Consider the following 18,089-nt stretch of genomic DNA (forward strand, 5'->3'; position numbering starts at 1 on the left):
AGAACAAAAGGAAAGCTGAAAATATGGTAAAAGACAAAGATCATGAGATCTCCAAGCTGAAGCAAGAAATCAGTACCCTTACCGCTCATCTCCAAGAGAGTAAAGTGGAAAAAGAAGATATGAAAGGTGAACTAAACATGGCTATTTCTGAGAATGCAACCTTGATGAAATCCTATGTTTCTATTTACAAGTAACTTACTGAGTCAAAAGAGATACTTGCCAAATTCAATAAGAGTACTACTAAGCTAGAATAAAAGCTGGAATCGGAAAAGATAGTAAAGAATACCACTGGACTTAGTTTCTCTAGGTATGAGGAAGGTGAAACCTCTTGAACAAAAGTTGAAGCATCAAAGAAACAACTGACATCCAAGGATAAAGGTAAGCAAAAATTTAAACCCGTTTGCTTTAATTATCTCAAAGAAGGACATACTACCAATGTGTGTAGAAGCAAGGCCTACAACAATTTTCCTTATTTTCAAAACAATATGCCTAGATCCAATAGATTCAATGGAAAATATCATGCATGCAACAAGTTTTGGCATAGAGCATTTGAATGCAGGTCAATTTTGCACAACACTGGGAGATATCCTCCAAGGACTCAAGGAGTTATCCCAGAACCTTCTATGAATTGGAATCCCAACCGGTACAATACCTATGACCATCGGTCAGGTAGTTGTCAAGTAGCTACTAGCTAGAGAGCAACTTACTTGATCTATCATGGTAGCGATCACATTGCTGCAACATGCAGAAGAAAGAATGGTAGTATGAATAACTGACCATGGAGAAAACCTGGAATGGTATGCTATCATTGCAACAAACTGGGACACATTGTCAGAACTTGCAGACTGAGAAAGAACCTATCAGATGATATATCGATCACTCCAGAAGGGAAGATTGATGTTGTAACTGTTTAGGTGGAAATGAATAAAACTTGGAAAAAGAAATCAGAAAGAGAGTCATAGGATGAACTTGCTTATGTACCTAGTGTGGAAGTCTCTGAACTGGCAAACTGAGATTCAGAAAATCTTAGGGGGAACATATCGGTGAAATATTTCGAACCCCCGGTTTATATCGGTAAAGACCTTAACCGATATATGTTACCTGTCAGTCGGCAGAAGATTTGAAGTGGTAAAAGGCAAAATTAGGGTTTGTGCCCTAGCAGTGATGCATTTATTATGGTAGGTGATAATTTGTTTAAAAGGGTTTTCGTCGTCATTTTCACTTATTTGTTTTCGAAAGAAGAATTTTTTCAAGAGAAGAGCAACCATAGTGATTTGTCTAGCAGTTAACAAAATCTTGTGCGAAATCTTGCAACCATCTTCAAGCAATCAGTGAAGAACTCGAAGCAGTGAACTTGCAATTGAAGTGGTGTTTTGTGCGCGACATTGGAAAACCTAAATTCTAGTTTGTGAAGGTATTTTTTCAAATTCTTACTTATCATTTGATCATGGCTTTTGCATCACACTCTAGTTCTAGTGCACCTGTAAATTCAGTCGAATTTATTCAAAAGCAAATGAAATACAATGCCCTATCTCAAATTCCTGTCAGAGTCATTATCAAGGAAGACATTTCAAGGTATATAGACTATAAGTTGGAAGACCTAGGATCCCTAGTGATTCATTCCTAGCTAAGTCTATTCTGTGGGGATGACAAGAAGATCAAACTTGAGTATAGTGTCTTTGAGAAGATGAAACTGCACAATGTGGTGTATTTTCTGGAAGAGTTCACAGAAGAACATATTTGCATCATCCTTAGTAGAGTGCATGGTGACAAGATGTATCTCAAACAGACCCATGGCATCATACCAGAAGTAATTTATGCTGTCACCGGTTTCTGCAATATTGGAGAGGTACCAACTCTACGGAAGGTCACCAAAACTGAAATGACAAAGCTCACTAGTTCTGTGAGTGACCAACAGGTGATGATTGTCAACACCATCTTTGATGATCTGGTAAAATATGCTTGCATGGTGATTGGTTACTAGATATTTTATGCCAGTAGAATGAATTTTGTCCCTACTGCTATAGCGAATGCTGCTTACAAGATGATCAAGGAAGACACTACATTTGACCTATGTACCTCTCTACAGAAGCAATTGTTGTTGAATCTGAAGTCCATCAAAAAGGACAATTCTCTGAGATTCAAGTTTGGACAACTTCTGGTCAATTTATTCTTGTACTCTCAAGGTTATTTCCCTAGAGTAGGTGATGTTCAATGGTCTACTAACCTACCGGTTTCTAGACAAATTAATACAAGCAGTAGGAACTAGATATCTTGAGGTTCTTAATAAGTAATTTGATGAATTCAAACAAAATATGAACCAGAGAATAAGGATATCTGGTGATATTGTGAAAATGTATAAAGATGACATCTGTTTCACAATAAGGATTGATGATTGCATAATGGAAGTGGTGGAACCGAGAAAGGAAGTAGTTGGCCCTATGGGGTATGAAGTGGTGAATGACCTATTGATTGGGTATTCCTCTACCCTACTTGCCTCACCATTGGATGCAAAGAAAAAGAGAACTGGCACCTACTTGGAGAGGGTCACACTAATTGAAGAACCAAAATAGAAAAAGGGCAAAGCAGTGCCATTGGTATCTACACTGATTACCTATGCCAGTCCAAAAATGACCAAGTGGTCACCAGCTAAGAAGAAACCTGAGATCATTCTAGCAAAAGTCTTTGAGAGGAAGAAGAAATCCACGAATCACTCACTAGAGGAAGAAGACACTGAACCAAAGATTCAAACAAAGAAGACAAGGCAATCAAGCAAAAAGACAAAGTCTACTGATAATGTACCTACAACTTCAGCGCTAGTAAATATAGACATTTCTTCTTATAAGCCAATGACACATTGTCAGAGGATAATTAAGAACATTAGGAGGAACGTGCTTGATGATTTAATATAATATTAAAATGATTTTAATGATAATGAGAAAGAAGAGGTAGAACAGGAAATCATTAAATACTTATGTATTAATGATCGTTCGCCATCTGAGATTAGATTGGTTACACCAGATTCTTTGTATAATTATTTAGATAATAAATGGCACATTGCTATTGAAAGAGAACAAGAGATCAGGGAGAAAATTTTTGCACAATACTTTCCTAATGCTTCAAATTTTGAATTATTTGAAATAATGGATAAGAACAAAGGCATCTTCTTCATGAGAAGGAGAAGACTCAGGCTACTAGAAGGTAAAGCTTCTGAAGTGGAAAAGGATACTCACATACATGTGATATCTGTTGTCAATATGCACCAAGTATCTGAAGCTGCTAAGAAGGTCAACCAAGCATTGGACCTATCCTTAGACAAACTGGATGAGGTGTTTGATAGTCAAGGTGAAAGAGTGATAGAACAAATTGATCCTATTGATGTTGATGCATTAGATAATGAGGATGTCACTCCTAACAAAGAGAAAGAGAAACAGGACAAAGAAAAAGAAGAGAAAGAGAAACAGGACAAAGCAAAGAAAGAGAAATGGGACAAGGAAAAAGATGAAAAAGAGAAACAAGACAAAGCGAAAGTGGAGAAAGAGCAAGAGGAAAAAGCAAGGCAAGAAAAAATCAAGAGGAAAGAGTCAGAGAAAAAGAAAGAGGAAGACAAGAGAAAAGAGGAAGAGAAGAAGAAATAGGAAGAAAAGAAGAAAGAGGAAGAGAAGAAGAGAGAAGAAGATAAGCAAAAAGAAGAAGAAAAGAGGAAGGAAGAAGAAAGGAAGAAGGAGGAAGAGAAGAAAAAGAAGGAAGAGGACAAGAAGAAGGAAGAACTGAAGAAGAAAGAAGAAGAGGAGAAGAAGAAGAAAGAATAGGATATGAAAAGAGCAGAAGAGGAGAAGGAAGTAGAGAGGAACAAACAAGTGAAGATCAAAATGAAAGAAGGAGGGCAGACTCCTAAGGCAACTGGTGATCAAACCAAACAGGTTGATACCACCAGTCCTATTAATCTAACTCTTGCAAGTTTGACTCAATCAGTAGATGAGTCTGAGCTACTTCGAAGAATCAAACTTGCACAGGAGAGACTGGAAGAGTTGCAGAGGAAGAAAGAACAGGATGTCACACAAATTGTAGTCGACACCTTAACCAGTCTAATTCCCAATACCAACCTCCCCAGTACCGATTCCTCTCTATCCAAGCTCAAACTTCTTTGTACCATAGTGGAGGACCAGGTACAATGCTTGGAAGATGTTGTTGAAGCAACTCCAAAGAAGAACCATGAAAAGGCACCCAATGTTGCCTTAGTCAAGAAAATGAATGAACTGAGGACACAACTACTGAAGCAGTAGAAAGATATCAGTGTTACTATGGGTGGAGGTAAATTACCGTTGAGTAAAATCTGCCAACCCCATCTATTTTGTGAAGATGTGCTTAAACAGAAAGCTAAACTCCAATCGGAGTTACATGAATATATCAGCAATTTCAAGATGCCGTATGATTCATTCACTACCTATGGACAAACCATTCATCATTATCAGCATCAGACTGCCATGATGGACTTAGAGATTAGCAATCGGTCTAAAGATTTGCAGGAGCTTCAACTGCTCCTATTGCCAAGACTACAGATTCTTCAGAAATGTTTTCTCAACCTGGAAGCTATCACAGTAACTCAAGAGATGAGTACCATTGATGCAATGGAAGAACTGGCATTCTAGATGAAGACTGAAAGTGAGGTTGCTACCTCCTTACTTTAGTCATGGACACTGGCCATGAAAACTTTTATGCAAGACTTTAAATCTATTTTTGAGAAATTTCATTCCTTATTGTCATGAACATTTACTCTATTTTTATTGTATAAGGAAAAAGGGGTTACTTTGCTTTACTTTGAAATTGTTGGCAAAGGGGGAGTAATGAAAATTGAAATTTTGGTGAATGTTACCATTTCATGTACTTTCATGTTACCATTTTAGGGAGTAGTGTACATTGTAATTTCTGCAAAAAAAGGGTAGTGTATATGCTTAGGGGGAGCAATTTTGATTATGGCATTTTTGTTGTAAAAACACTTAGATGTCAAAATTTTCCTAAGTGTTGCCATCAGTGCCAAAGGGGGAGATTGTTGGCTTTTTGATGATGTTTTGATTGTCATTGATGGACACACACTTTCTTGATGTATGAGTTATGCTCAACCGGTAATTGTTCCAATCGATATTGTGTATTATTGAATGTATAGTCTTTAGACTATCGATGCTTTATAGAAAATGGTTTACCGGTCACAAGCGATATGAAGACTCCAAGCGGTACAAGGATCCCAAGCAGTTTGAGGAGCTCAAGAGGTACAAAGGAACCAAGTGGTAGTTAACTTTTGTTCGCAACACTACGATCTATCAGTCTTCATTTTTGACAACCGATAATCGGTATATTGTATTAACCGATATTACTCTGTGATGAGTTACCAACCGGTATTTCTATAATGTGTGATGACTTATCAACCACCAACACTTTGGTGGTGATTTTGTGTCATGTTACCAAATGTGTCTAGATGCACTGAACCTAAGAACTTGTAGTCTAATCCTATTGGACCGACATGAAATTAGTTTCCTTTATAAGGATATCATGTCTAGGGTTTGCATGTGAGATGTGTGATATGTGATACATAGAAGAGAAAAGGTTAAGTGCGATCATCATAGAGAATATTAGGTCTATGTGAAGAGATAGAGTGTGGAGATATTGAAGACCGAAGTAATGCTGAAATGCATTAACAATGAGCTGTCAAGGATCTAACTAAGCATATTGTGCTATTATCTAGATCATTCACTTGTTGATTACTAATATCTTTGACAAGTCTAAAACCCTTAACTTGGTAGGCCCAGCAAAGCCTTTGTAAATCCTCTAACAAGGTGGTTCACAACTGTGGATCTGAAATCCTTTAACAAGGTAGTCTTTAACAGGACTTATCTCCTAACAAAGATCTAGATTCCTAACAAGATCTGTTCTGGTGAAGAACATTGTATGACCTTAACCGATCTGACCTTAATCGATCTGGTTTCTATTCTACAGATAGTTACTTGTGAGTTTCTTCTCACTGTGGTTTTTCCCATTTGGGTTTCCACGTCAAATATCTTATGTTATGGTGATTGTGCTCTTGTGGGTGAATGCTTTGTTTTCTATTTGGTTTGCATTTATCTTAACTAGTTTATTATTGAATCTGATGTATCGATTATCTGCTAAATTGTTTAAAAGTTTGTTTACAATATTTTTTGGTATACTAATTCACCCCCACCTCTTAGTATTCATCACTTTCTTATAGATGTCTAAATATAGAAGAATTTTTTCCTCTACCTCTTTCTTCATCATCTTTAAATGTATCATAATAAGACTTGACATTATTCAACATCCCATCTTTAGTAATTTTATCAATAATTTTAGCACAAGTATTAGGTGGAATAATTGTTACATTACCAGTCTCTAGTGCCAAACTAGTGTCACTAATCTTCCTTCTTCAGGTAGTAATGAATGTAGATGATGGTGTAGCCTTGGGTGCCTACTTCTATGTCAACAATTTGATGGTGACCTTCCTAACTAGTTGTTTCTTTGCTTCCACCTTAGGTTCTTCCGGTTTCTCCTCACAACCCTTTTGAAAGATAATGGAGTGTTGTCTTCAGATTCAAATTCAATAGCCATAGGTTCAATGTGAACTACTAGATCATTCCTCTTTCTTCCTTTCTCCGGGACAACATCAATGAGGGCCTTAATGTCTTTATAAACTTCTTGTACAAACTTGCTTTCCTTTCCTTCTTGTTTTTCCCTCTTCCTCCAGTTGAACTTTGTTTCAACCTCAAGAGTCTTTTGTTGTGCTATTACACAAGGTTTTTCTGCTTCATCTATCTCTACATCAAGTAGAATTTTAGCATATGCATAAAGAATTAATGCATCCACCTCACATCCCATTTCTTCTATCCAAATATTTTAGGGCGTGATTGCCTCCATGAGATTTGTATCCTTCTTAACCATGAAACAAATGTCAGTAGAGTATTTCTCTATTATTGGCTCAGGTATCCTTATTCTATACCTCATAGATTTTAGAAAATATTTAAAGTAACCCCATACCTTATCATTTCTAAGACTTCCCAATGCAGCAATTGATTGCTTAAGTTGTCTTCCTATCGGGACGTAAAAAGCCCATTGCTTCCTTCCAGAACCAGGGGTATCATTCAAAAAATACAACATTAAACATAGTAACATATTTCCATACTAGAAGGTTCCCTTTTTCTCACCTTTAATATTTCCTAAATTGATCAATAATTCCTCAAGCATCCAGTCACAAAGATCTAACTTGATATTTTCTCTCATCATTTTATAAGCAGCCAAAATGCATGAACTGGAAACTGAATTCAGACGGTTAGATTGAGTTACCTTGTAGCCTATGATCATGCTTCCAAACTTGATGTTAGTGTTGGTGATGGTGGTCACCTTCATCGATCTCTTGTTTGATGTAGCATAGGTGATCTTCCTTACAGAGTCATTTGATACCTTCTTATTCAGATGTTTCCTTGTTGATGACAAGCCTGTAATTACTCGAAGGGATTCCTTAGTGATTTTGTAGGGTCAGTCCAGCCATATGAATTCCCCATGTACTCTTCTTAGTATATATTTGACAATCTCATCCTCAAACTATGGAATATCTAGAATATCAGTAAACCCTAGATCTTCGATGTGTTGATATGCTAGTTTGATTTTACTAGATTCTTCCATGAGTTCATTCATATACATCCGCTCTATCTCTGAACTACCCAAGTCCTCTATGTGACAATAAATATGGGCCCTAACATCTTCCACATATACCACTCCCTCCATGACATGAGAGAACGCTCCAACTGAATCTTCCTTGGTAGCCACATGTAGATACCATCTGAAAATTGCCCTGGGGAAGTCCTTAACTTCTACTACAATTGGATTTGCAATGAAAATAGGAGTAGAAGATGATCCTAATTCCATGATTCAAGAAAAATACCTTTAAATGCTTCTGGTGAAAAACCTCCAACAAATCCTTTTAGATTCTAGTGTGATTGCTTAAGAAGAAACATGATCGCCTCTAAAAAGCTTCTAATTGCACTAAGTCACTCTGAAGTCACTCTATAATCACTCTAAATGCTTGGTGTTTCATTAGTGTAATAGACCTTTTATCCATTGCAAAAAACCTAATCTCCTATTGACATAAATGACTATCGGTGAATGATACCAGATCTAACTTTGAATATATCAATGCTAGGTAATCCTCTCCGATATTTGGAACATCTTCCAGAATCTCCTCCAAGGGCATATGCATCATCTTCCATGAAATTTTCCTACCCCTAAGGCATCTGCCTTAGTTACCAGATGAGCTCACTGTCGGTGCAGGAGAAACCTCTTTTGTCGAATAGGTAACTGGGACATTCCCATCTAATGACTACTCTTCATTCTTCCTAACCCATCTCTGAGTGTGATCTTGCTAGATTTAACTAACCTTCTCTTTTCCTTTATCATTTGATCCTCCATTGCCTACCGGTCGATTTCTGCTTCTATAGAACTTAGCAATATGTCCTATTTCATTGCATGCATAACATGTAACAATGTTCTTTCGAATTTCTTTGCTAAAACTGGTGAAATTGCTTGACCTACATTGATTAGCCATATGTCCAATTTTTCCACAAGCATAGCATTTTACATTCATTTTGCAATCTTCTAACTTATGACCAATTTTATTGCATTTAGAACATTTACCGGGAGTAGAATCAAGGTTCTGATTTGCTCTGTTTCTACATTGCCTAGCCATGTATCCAAATCTATTGTAAAAAAAACATCTACCATTGAATTTATAAGAATTTAATTGCCTTACCAGTGCCTTATGGTTTTGATCTTCATTAGCAGTATCAAAACTCTGTCCTTTCTCAAATCCAAGTCCACTGGAATCTCCAATCTGCCTTTACCTCTTCAATAAGTCATCAAGCTATGTTAAGATGTTCTTGAATTTTTATTTGTACTCACTTGTAGCAATTAATTCATCTCTTAGTACTATCATTTTGTCTCTCAATCTCTTTCTCATTTCTCCAGGATTGTACCAAATTAGACCTTAATATCTAATTTTCATGAGTCAACCTACCACATTATTCAAATTTGTTCTTCTGGGATACAACAACACTTTCTTCCTATTTTTTTATGTCTTCAATCTCTTTAGACATCCTCATAGCCATAGTTTTCATTTCATTCCCCATAACCATGTTCTCCTGACTTAATTTCTGATATTGTTCTTTAAGTGCATTTTCATCATCCTGATTTTGCAAAAGTTTTTTCCCCTAGCTTGAATAGATGATAATCTCTCTTGTAGGACAAGAATGAATTCCTTAGTAGAATTTAAATCATCTTGTAGTTTTAAGTTCTTCAATCTTTTAGCATCATAATCTTCAAGTGCCATCTCAAGATGTTTCTCCAAAGCCATATTCAATGATTACGGTTTCAGGATCTTCCTCAAGCTGTTAAACTTCCTCTAAGGCACAAGGCTCTGATACCAATTGTTTGAAACCAATAACACTGAGAGGGGGGGGGGGGTGAATCAGTGTTATACTGGAATAGAAGACTTTAGCCTTAACAAAACATGCATACACCAACCAGTATAAACATAATTGAAAGAAGTAATGCAACCAATAAGCCAAACACATAAATGAGAAACATAACACATAGATTTATATGTGGAAAACCTCAAAGAGGAAAAACCACGATGGGATTTGTGACCCACAATATCAATTTACTGGCCATATGAAGAGATATTACAATATATGATGGGCCTGCACTTGCAGGAGGGCTTACAACTTAGAGCACACTGCTCATCACAAAAGGAGCCTCACTAACTACATAACATTCCAGACAACAATCTGGAGAAGTGTGAACTACTTAATATAGCATCTCCTATGCCAGAATGCAGTTCTGGTTTAAGATTTGTATGTTCCGGTTAAAACCCTAAAACTTAGTACTAGAATAACCCTTATAATGAATTCCTCACAAACATAGTCTCTCTATTATATTTATTAGATTCAATGACAATCCCAAAGATATTGAGAGGGGGGGTGAATCTGTGTCTAACCGGTAAATAAGAATTATTGCAATAAACAGATTAATAGAGATGTCATAGAAACACACCATAACATAATATATTTAACAAGGAAACCCGATGTGGGAAAAACCTTGGTGGGCTTTGTGACCCACAATATTTACTCACTGGATAATGATTAAATACTACTTACAATGAGGGGCCTGCACATGCAGGGAGGTGAACAACTTAGAGCTCACTGCTCAATAAAGAGTCACATTGACTACAAAATGGATTATCAAAATCCAATACAATGTACTGCTTCAAAACAACATCTCTCATGCAAGGTTCAGTACTAGTTTATGCCCAGTCAATAACCAAAACCTTTGTTGTCAACTATATCACCTTATACAAAATTTCCTTATACTTCTCATCAATCTACTTACTTAAAATGACCTATAAGATCTCATACATATATTATTCTATTACAATGTACCATATTGGCTTACAAAAGATATTTACATTAAAATACAACAAATAAAAGTGTATTCCATGTCGGCCTGAGTGTTGGTATGCATTGTTGTCGATGCTGGTGAAGTGTCTGTCGGTGTATGTAGAAATCTATTGTTGGTGCTGATATCTACCAATTAGTTGCTAGATGGTTGCCATCAATGACAACATCAACTATTCTCATAAGAGTGTAGAATGCCAACATATTTTGCATTACATTACATCCATAATCTTATCCATCCATCTATATATATCTATTACAAAATGATCTAATCAATCTCCCCTATATACCCTGTACAGATTTATGCCTTATGTCAGCTTACAAGGATATATACAATATTGTATTTACATGTTGGCCATATAACATAAATGAATACGCATTAAGACAAGTTACTGATGTCAGATCCAAGATGTGTCGGCCTCCAATACCGATGACCTTTACTATACCATGTTGGCCTACATTGTCGGTTACTGAGGAAATGTTGTGACCTACCGGTGTAGAGTCTGTGAAGTGCCTGTTAGTGCACCATATGAAGCTGAAACCCAAAATCATGTCACCATCAATGCCAACATAGTGAAACCTAACCAATAGAGTGTCAATTGCCAACACTAACAGGGTTCTTTCTTAATTGAGCATATTGTAAATCTCGTAGCCGGGTTAGGCCGTTAACCGGGCACATTCCAAAAGAGTGCAAATATTTTGTGGGTGCTAAATTCCCACTGTGGTTTTTCCCAGTTGGGTTTCCATGTGAAAAATATCTATGTTCATATGGTGGTTGCATTGTTAATGTGTGCATTTGATATCTTTACTTGGTTTGCATTTTTATGAACACTTGAGTAAATGGTTTGGTAAATCAACTTAAAGGATTGTCTAAGTAGCTACTGATATAGGATTTTAAAGTATTGCAAAATTGTTTTACTACTAATTCACCCCCCCCCCCTCTTACTGCTGACTAGATCCTCATAATTGTTGGTATTATAGTAAGAAAGATTGTTGATATTCAATAAGGATATTGAGAAGGTTGTTGAAGATTATTGATATAACTAAAGAAGGATGATAATTATCTTTATAACATTATTTGGTCATTGATGTCAAGAAAATGATTATCTAATTTAGTATGATGTTGCCATATCTTGAGAAGATTGATTAGAAGAGAATTAAGATGTCGGTAAAAGATACAGAAAGAATGTGATGAGTAAAGGGAGGAATAAGTTATTCAATGGGCAACTATTACCGAGTTAAACAATGATGAGATCATGATGTTTAGATTGTTTTGATATCCTACATATGTTGTTGATTGTAAGGTTAATACTATACTATGCAACCGAGCAAAGAACCTAGTCGGTAAACCCTAAAGAATCTAGTCGGTAAACCCTAAGGTTATCGATATCGGTTAATGAAGGTGAAATGTCTACTGAGTAAAGTTTAGTATTTACCAAGTTGCAACCAAGTTATGATAGTGTGCATGGGATGGATAAAAGCATTATTTGATGAAGGACAATGATTAGCTGGAGATGTATAAATGATTGGTATGTCGTGCATGAAGTTTGTTAAGGATCTATGGCAAAGGAAAATTGGCAAGAAGATCTACAGTGCAGATTGAACTGCAATAACCTTATGCAAGTTCCAAGAAGGGAATGCAAGTCCCGAGGTAAGGTAAAAAGTTTTCAGATTGGAAGGATACATTGAACCTAGCCAAGTTTGAAGATCTGATGGCTAAGATTGATCATGGGAAATGTGATCAAGGAGATTTAGCGGTTAGCAATTGTTTATAAATAAAAAATTGTTAATAAACAATGTATGCGGGCAAGTGTATGCACAGGGATGCTACATAGTGATTATCGAGTATAGAAGCTTGAAGACCTATTTGAATAATAGAGTAGAGAGCCCAACAGAGGGACAAGATAAGTCCTATGACTAGATTGTTTTGAGCAAATAAGAATCTGCTTTAGCATTTTAGATGTGAAGTTGTAGATAGATTTTTATTACTATTATTTTATAAGTAACCGAAAATCTCTTAATTGAGTGGACTTAATAGTCTTATATGTAAACCCTCTAGCAAGGTAACATTCTCAGTGAGTGTTTGAAATCCTTTGACAAGGTCACTTCTAACAAAGTGAAGATCCTAACAGATATGAGGGAAATTCCTTAACTGGGTCACATCTAGCAATGTGTTTGTAATTTTTAATAGGATTTGCTTTTAACCGAGCATACTCTAGAAGAGTATATTTCTTAGTGGGTCCGAAATCCCATAGTGGTTTTTCCCTATTTGGGTTTCCATGTTAAATCTGGTGTTATGAGTGTTATTATTATTATGTGTTCATAAGTTTGCATGTTTAACAATTTTTGGTTAAGTTGTTGAAGTATAAGTTACCGAGGTTGAATCTGTTGATTTTATGAAAGTTTAAGTTTGTATGATTCACCCCCCCCCTCTCATCTTGTTAGTTGGCATATGTACTTTACATTAAGTATCAGAACTAACAATTGGTATTAGAGCTTTGGACTCTGGAAGAAAAAGTTTAAAGGTACTTGAGGCAAAGATCCGAAGATGTACAAAAGGGATGCACTGAAGCTGAACAAGTCAAGTTTCTCCACATGGTAGAAAAGGATGAAGCTACATTTATCAGGAATTGGAGAATATGAAACATATTATTTGAAGAATGATTACATTGCACCGAGCACCAACCCTATGACCTTGGAAGAGATTAAAGCAAAGCAAGAACATATTCAAGATATGATTGAAATAACATCAGCATTGACCGACTCAGAGTTTAATGATCTAGAAGGCTGCAATGATGCAAAAGCAATGTGGACTAAGCTCATATCTATGTATGGAGGTGATGAACATGTTCAAAGAGAAAAAGTAGATAGTCTAAGAGGACAACTTGAATCCATGAGGATGAATGAAGGTGAGAACATAACCCAATACAGTACAAGACTAAAGGAGCAAGTGAAACTATTGAAGAAAAGGATATAACAAGTAAGTTGTTGAGAACCCTTCTACCAGCTTATGCTATTCGAGTCTCTGCAATCAATGAATTGAGGTCTGTACCTAACATGCCAATTTCATTGGATGCTACTATTGGTAAGCTACATGCATTTGAGTTAAGTAATTTTGATAACAGTGGGTCTTCAGTAAATAAAGTAGAATCTGCATTCAGTTCTTTTCATATTGGTGAATCTGATGATTACAATGATAGAATGAGTAAGTACTCTGAAGGGGATCACAGTGGAGCAAGTGAAAGATTTTGTAAGAACATGGAAAAGTGCACAAACTGTATGAGGAAATCAAGAAGCAAGAAGAATTGGAAGCATTATTAGCCAGAAGGTTACTGAGAGGAAAAGGTAAGTATAAAGGAAAGCTACCTTTAAAATGTTTCAATTGTGATAAAATAGGACATATGGCTTCTAACTGCCCTGACAAAGAATCGAGTGAAAAGAGAGAATACTGAGATAACAGGCAGAAAGATAACCAATACAAAGGATACCAAGACTTCAGAAGGAGAGATAGAAAGATATGTCTAGTAGCAGATGAGGAATCCAACGATGACAAATCTGATGAAACTGATACTGAGGAAGTTGTTTATGTGGCTATTAAAGATGGATCTGATGAGGAAAGGTATGAAGAAAAAGCCCTAATATCTCACATAAATAATAATGACTCTTGGATCATAGATAGTGGATGCTCACATCACATGATAGGTGATAAACACAAGTTTGTTAAATTAGAAGACTATGATGGAGGCTATGTAAGATTTGGTAATGATGCACCATGTCCGGTGAAAGTTAAAGGATCTATAACACTTCTTGAAAATGCTAAATGTGATGATGTATACTGGGTTGAAGGTTTGAAATACAATTTGTTGAGTGTAGCATAGCTAAACAATATAGGATACCAAATAGAATTTCAGAAAGGAATTGTCAAAGTTCATGACAAACATGGAAAGTTAGCTGCTACCGGGACACAAACAAAAGGTAATACATTTCATCTTGACTCAACTCAGAACAAGTGTCTTTATGCAAAGATAGATGATACCTGGTTATGGCATAAAAGGTTTTGTCATGTAAATTTTGATAATCTGATCAAAATAAGTAAGAAGCATCGAGTAAGAGGTCTACTGAGTCTTGAAAAACCTGAGAATGCCATGTGTCGAGGACGCTAGATAGGTAAGATGACAAGATCAAGCTTTACAAGTAAGTCCTACACTTCTAAAGGAATTTTAGATCTAGTACACACTGATCTTTGTGGTCCTATGAAAGTTCAAAGTTATTATGGTGATAAATATTTCATATTATTTGTTGATGATTACTCAAGGATGATGTCAGTTATGTTTTTAAAAGAAAAATCAGAAGCTTTTCAAATGTTCAAATGGTACAAGGCAAGAGTTGAAAATGAAACAGGAAGACAACTGAAATGTCTTAGATCTGAAGAGGAGGAGAATTCACTTCTAATGAATTTAACTTATACTGCAATGATCATGGTATAAAGAGGCAAGTATCTGCACCGAGAACACCTCAGAAAAATGGGATAGCCGAGAGAAGGAACAGATCAATTGTGGATTGTGCAAGAACCTTGATGATAGAAAAGAGGGTACCTCAAACATTTTGGAGAGAAGCAATCAACACTGTAGTTTACACCCTGAACCAAGTTCAACTGAAGAAAGGAACTATGAAGACACCATATGAGATCTGGTATGACAAGAAACCTAATGTAAGTTACTTTAAAATCTTTGGAAGTAGATGCTATGTTCACAAAGATGACAGAAATGGAAAGTTTGATCAGAAAAGTGAAGAAGGAACATTTATTGGTTATTCTTCTAGAAGTAAAGCATTTAAATGTCTGATCAAATCATCTAACAAAATAGTGGAAAGTGCAAATGTGAAAATTGATGAATTTGCAGAAAGAAATGATGAAGGAAATTCCAAAGAACCAGAAGATTATGAAGAATTTGTTTATGTTCAACCAAAAAGTCCTACCGATAAAGCTGCTGAAGAAAATGAAGATAATGTCCAGTTACCGAGTGATGAAGAAGATCATACAGAAACTACCGAGCCTATATTAGCCAAATATGTCAAAAGACATCATGCATCAAGTCAGATTATAGGAGATAAAGATGATCTAGTGATGACAAGAAACAAATTGAGATAGAGCACATGCCTGATTTCTGAATTTGAACCGAGAATAGTGAAAGAGGCATTTAACAGTGAAGATTGGGTAAATGCTATGACAGAAGAAATTGATCAAATAAAGAAGAATAACACATGGACACTAATCCCAAGACCAAAGGACAAAAATGTAATCGGTACTAAGTGGATTTTCAGAAACAAGCTAAATGAAAAAGGTGAGGTCATTCACAATGAAGCAAGACTAGTTTGCAAAGGATATGCTCAAGAAGAAGGAATAGATTATGGTGAGACTTTTGCACCTATGGCTAGACTTGAGGGAGTAAGAACATTGTTGGCATATGTTGCTTTCAAAAATTTCAAGGTATATCAAATGGATGTTAAATCTGCATTTTTGAATGGTATACTAGAAGAAGAAGTTTTCATTGAACAACCTGAAGGATTTGTTGAAGACAGGAGTAAAGATCAGGTATGAAAACTGAACAAAGCCTTATATGGTCTGAAACAAGCACCTAGAGCATGGTATGAAAGATTGAACTCTTATTTAATCAGGATTGGTTTTCTAAGGACAAGTGAAAATAGCAATATGTACATGAAGAAAGATGAGGACAATGGAATACTGGTCTCAGCCATATTTGTTGATGACATTATATTTTGTGGTAATGACTCCTTATGCAAGAACTTTGGAAATGAAATGTACAAATAATTTGAGATGTCACTAATCGGTGAGATGAAGTATTTTATAGGTTTACAAATATTGCAAATGAAAGATGAGATTTTCATTACTCAATCCAAGTACATAAAGGAAATCTTGAAGAAATTTGTAATGGAGGATTCTAAACCAGTAAGCACTCCTATGACTACTAACTGTAAATTATCAAAGAATGATGAATCTGCATCTTTTGATGAGACACTTTACCGATCTATGATTGGAAAATTGCAATATGTTGTGCATGTTGGTATTTTGGTATGGTTTTTTCATTGATGTCAACAGCTACCGAATACACCTACTTTGGAGATCCAACAACATTCACTGGCAAGCAATAATCTGTGCAACAATTACTAGTATATGGTTAACTGACAGGATATAATATTCATCGGTACTTGGAATGACATGGAAGACACTTGGTAATGTCGAAGACATCATCTGGACACTTTATTTTTGAAGTAATAATCATTGGTATATTCATATTTGCATATTTGCTTTTACCGACAAATAGGTCCAGGTTATCTAGGGTTACACCGATAGGTTTATCTTTTCCAGATCAGCATGGCATGCTATGGAGATGATTTATTATTATTGTAAATGCATTAAGTTGACATGTTTAATCGGTTATTGCATCGAATATTATATTATTTGTAAAATGTTTTATTGTAATATTTTATAGAGCCGACCTACTAAAATTGGTCTTAGGGTATGGTATAAATGTAAGATCTTATTTGTAAGATCAAGTGTGGATTGCAAAAAAGATTTAAGTAAAATTATATGTGAGATAAAGCAGAGGCATACACGAAGACATCATTTGAAGGTGAAGTTAGGTTTTTGTAGAAGCATATCAGCATTACACTGGTACTGAATCCAGCATATAAAGATGCTATTTTGTGCAGTACATTCTTATTGGATTTAACCATCCAACTGTAGTCAGTGTGACTCCCATTTGTGATTGAGCAGTGAGCTCTAGGCTGTTGGCCTTTCTGCATGTGCAGACCCCTTTTTGTAAACTTACTATCTATAGTAGTATCATCTAATTGTGGGTAAGGTTTACCACCATGGTTTTTCCCCTTACAGGGTTTCCACATACAAATATTGGTGTCATGTGTTGTGGATGACTTTGTGTTTATGTTTCATGCATTAATTCCTATCGGTATAGCAATTTACCGCTAACACTATCAACCGGTATACTTAACTGATTCCCCGGTATTAAGCATTAAGTTGGTTAATAAGTTTTTGGTTTGAATTTATTAGACAACTGATTCACCCCCCCCCCCCTCTATCAGTTGTCTCTGGGACCTAATAATTGGTATCAGAGCCCAGTCCTCTTTTTGCAGAAGTTTAACAACTTGAGGAGATCCAATGTCTACTAATTATTTCAGGAAGGATAGTCCTAAACTTGATGGAACCAACTATGGGATATGGAAGATCAGAATGGAGACACATCTGAATTGCATCAGTAAAGACATCTGGGAAGTTGCTAAGAATGGTTATACTACTATTGTAGCTGGTCAGACTGCTCCAACTACCCTAGCCAAAGATGAAGAAAATGATTGCAAAGCAAGAGAAGCACTCCTGAGCGCATTATCAGATCAACAAATCATGGGATTATCAGATAGGTCTACTGCTAAGGCTATTTGGTATCATTTGGAAACACTGAATGAAGGAGATTCCATGGTCAAAATTGCAAAAATTGAAAGCTTCTGAGTCAGGTATGAACATCTAAAAATGGAAGAAGATGA

Source organism: Cryptomeria japonica, chromosome 8 (genome assembly GCF_030272615.1).
Source record: "Cryptomeria japonica chromosome 8, Sugi_1.0, whole genome shotgun sequence".
Taxonomy (NCBI): Eukaryota; Viridiplantae; Streptophyta; class Pinopsida; order Cupressales; family Cupressaceae; genus Cryptomeria; species Cryptomeria japonica.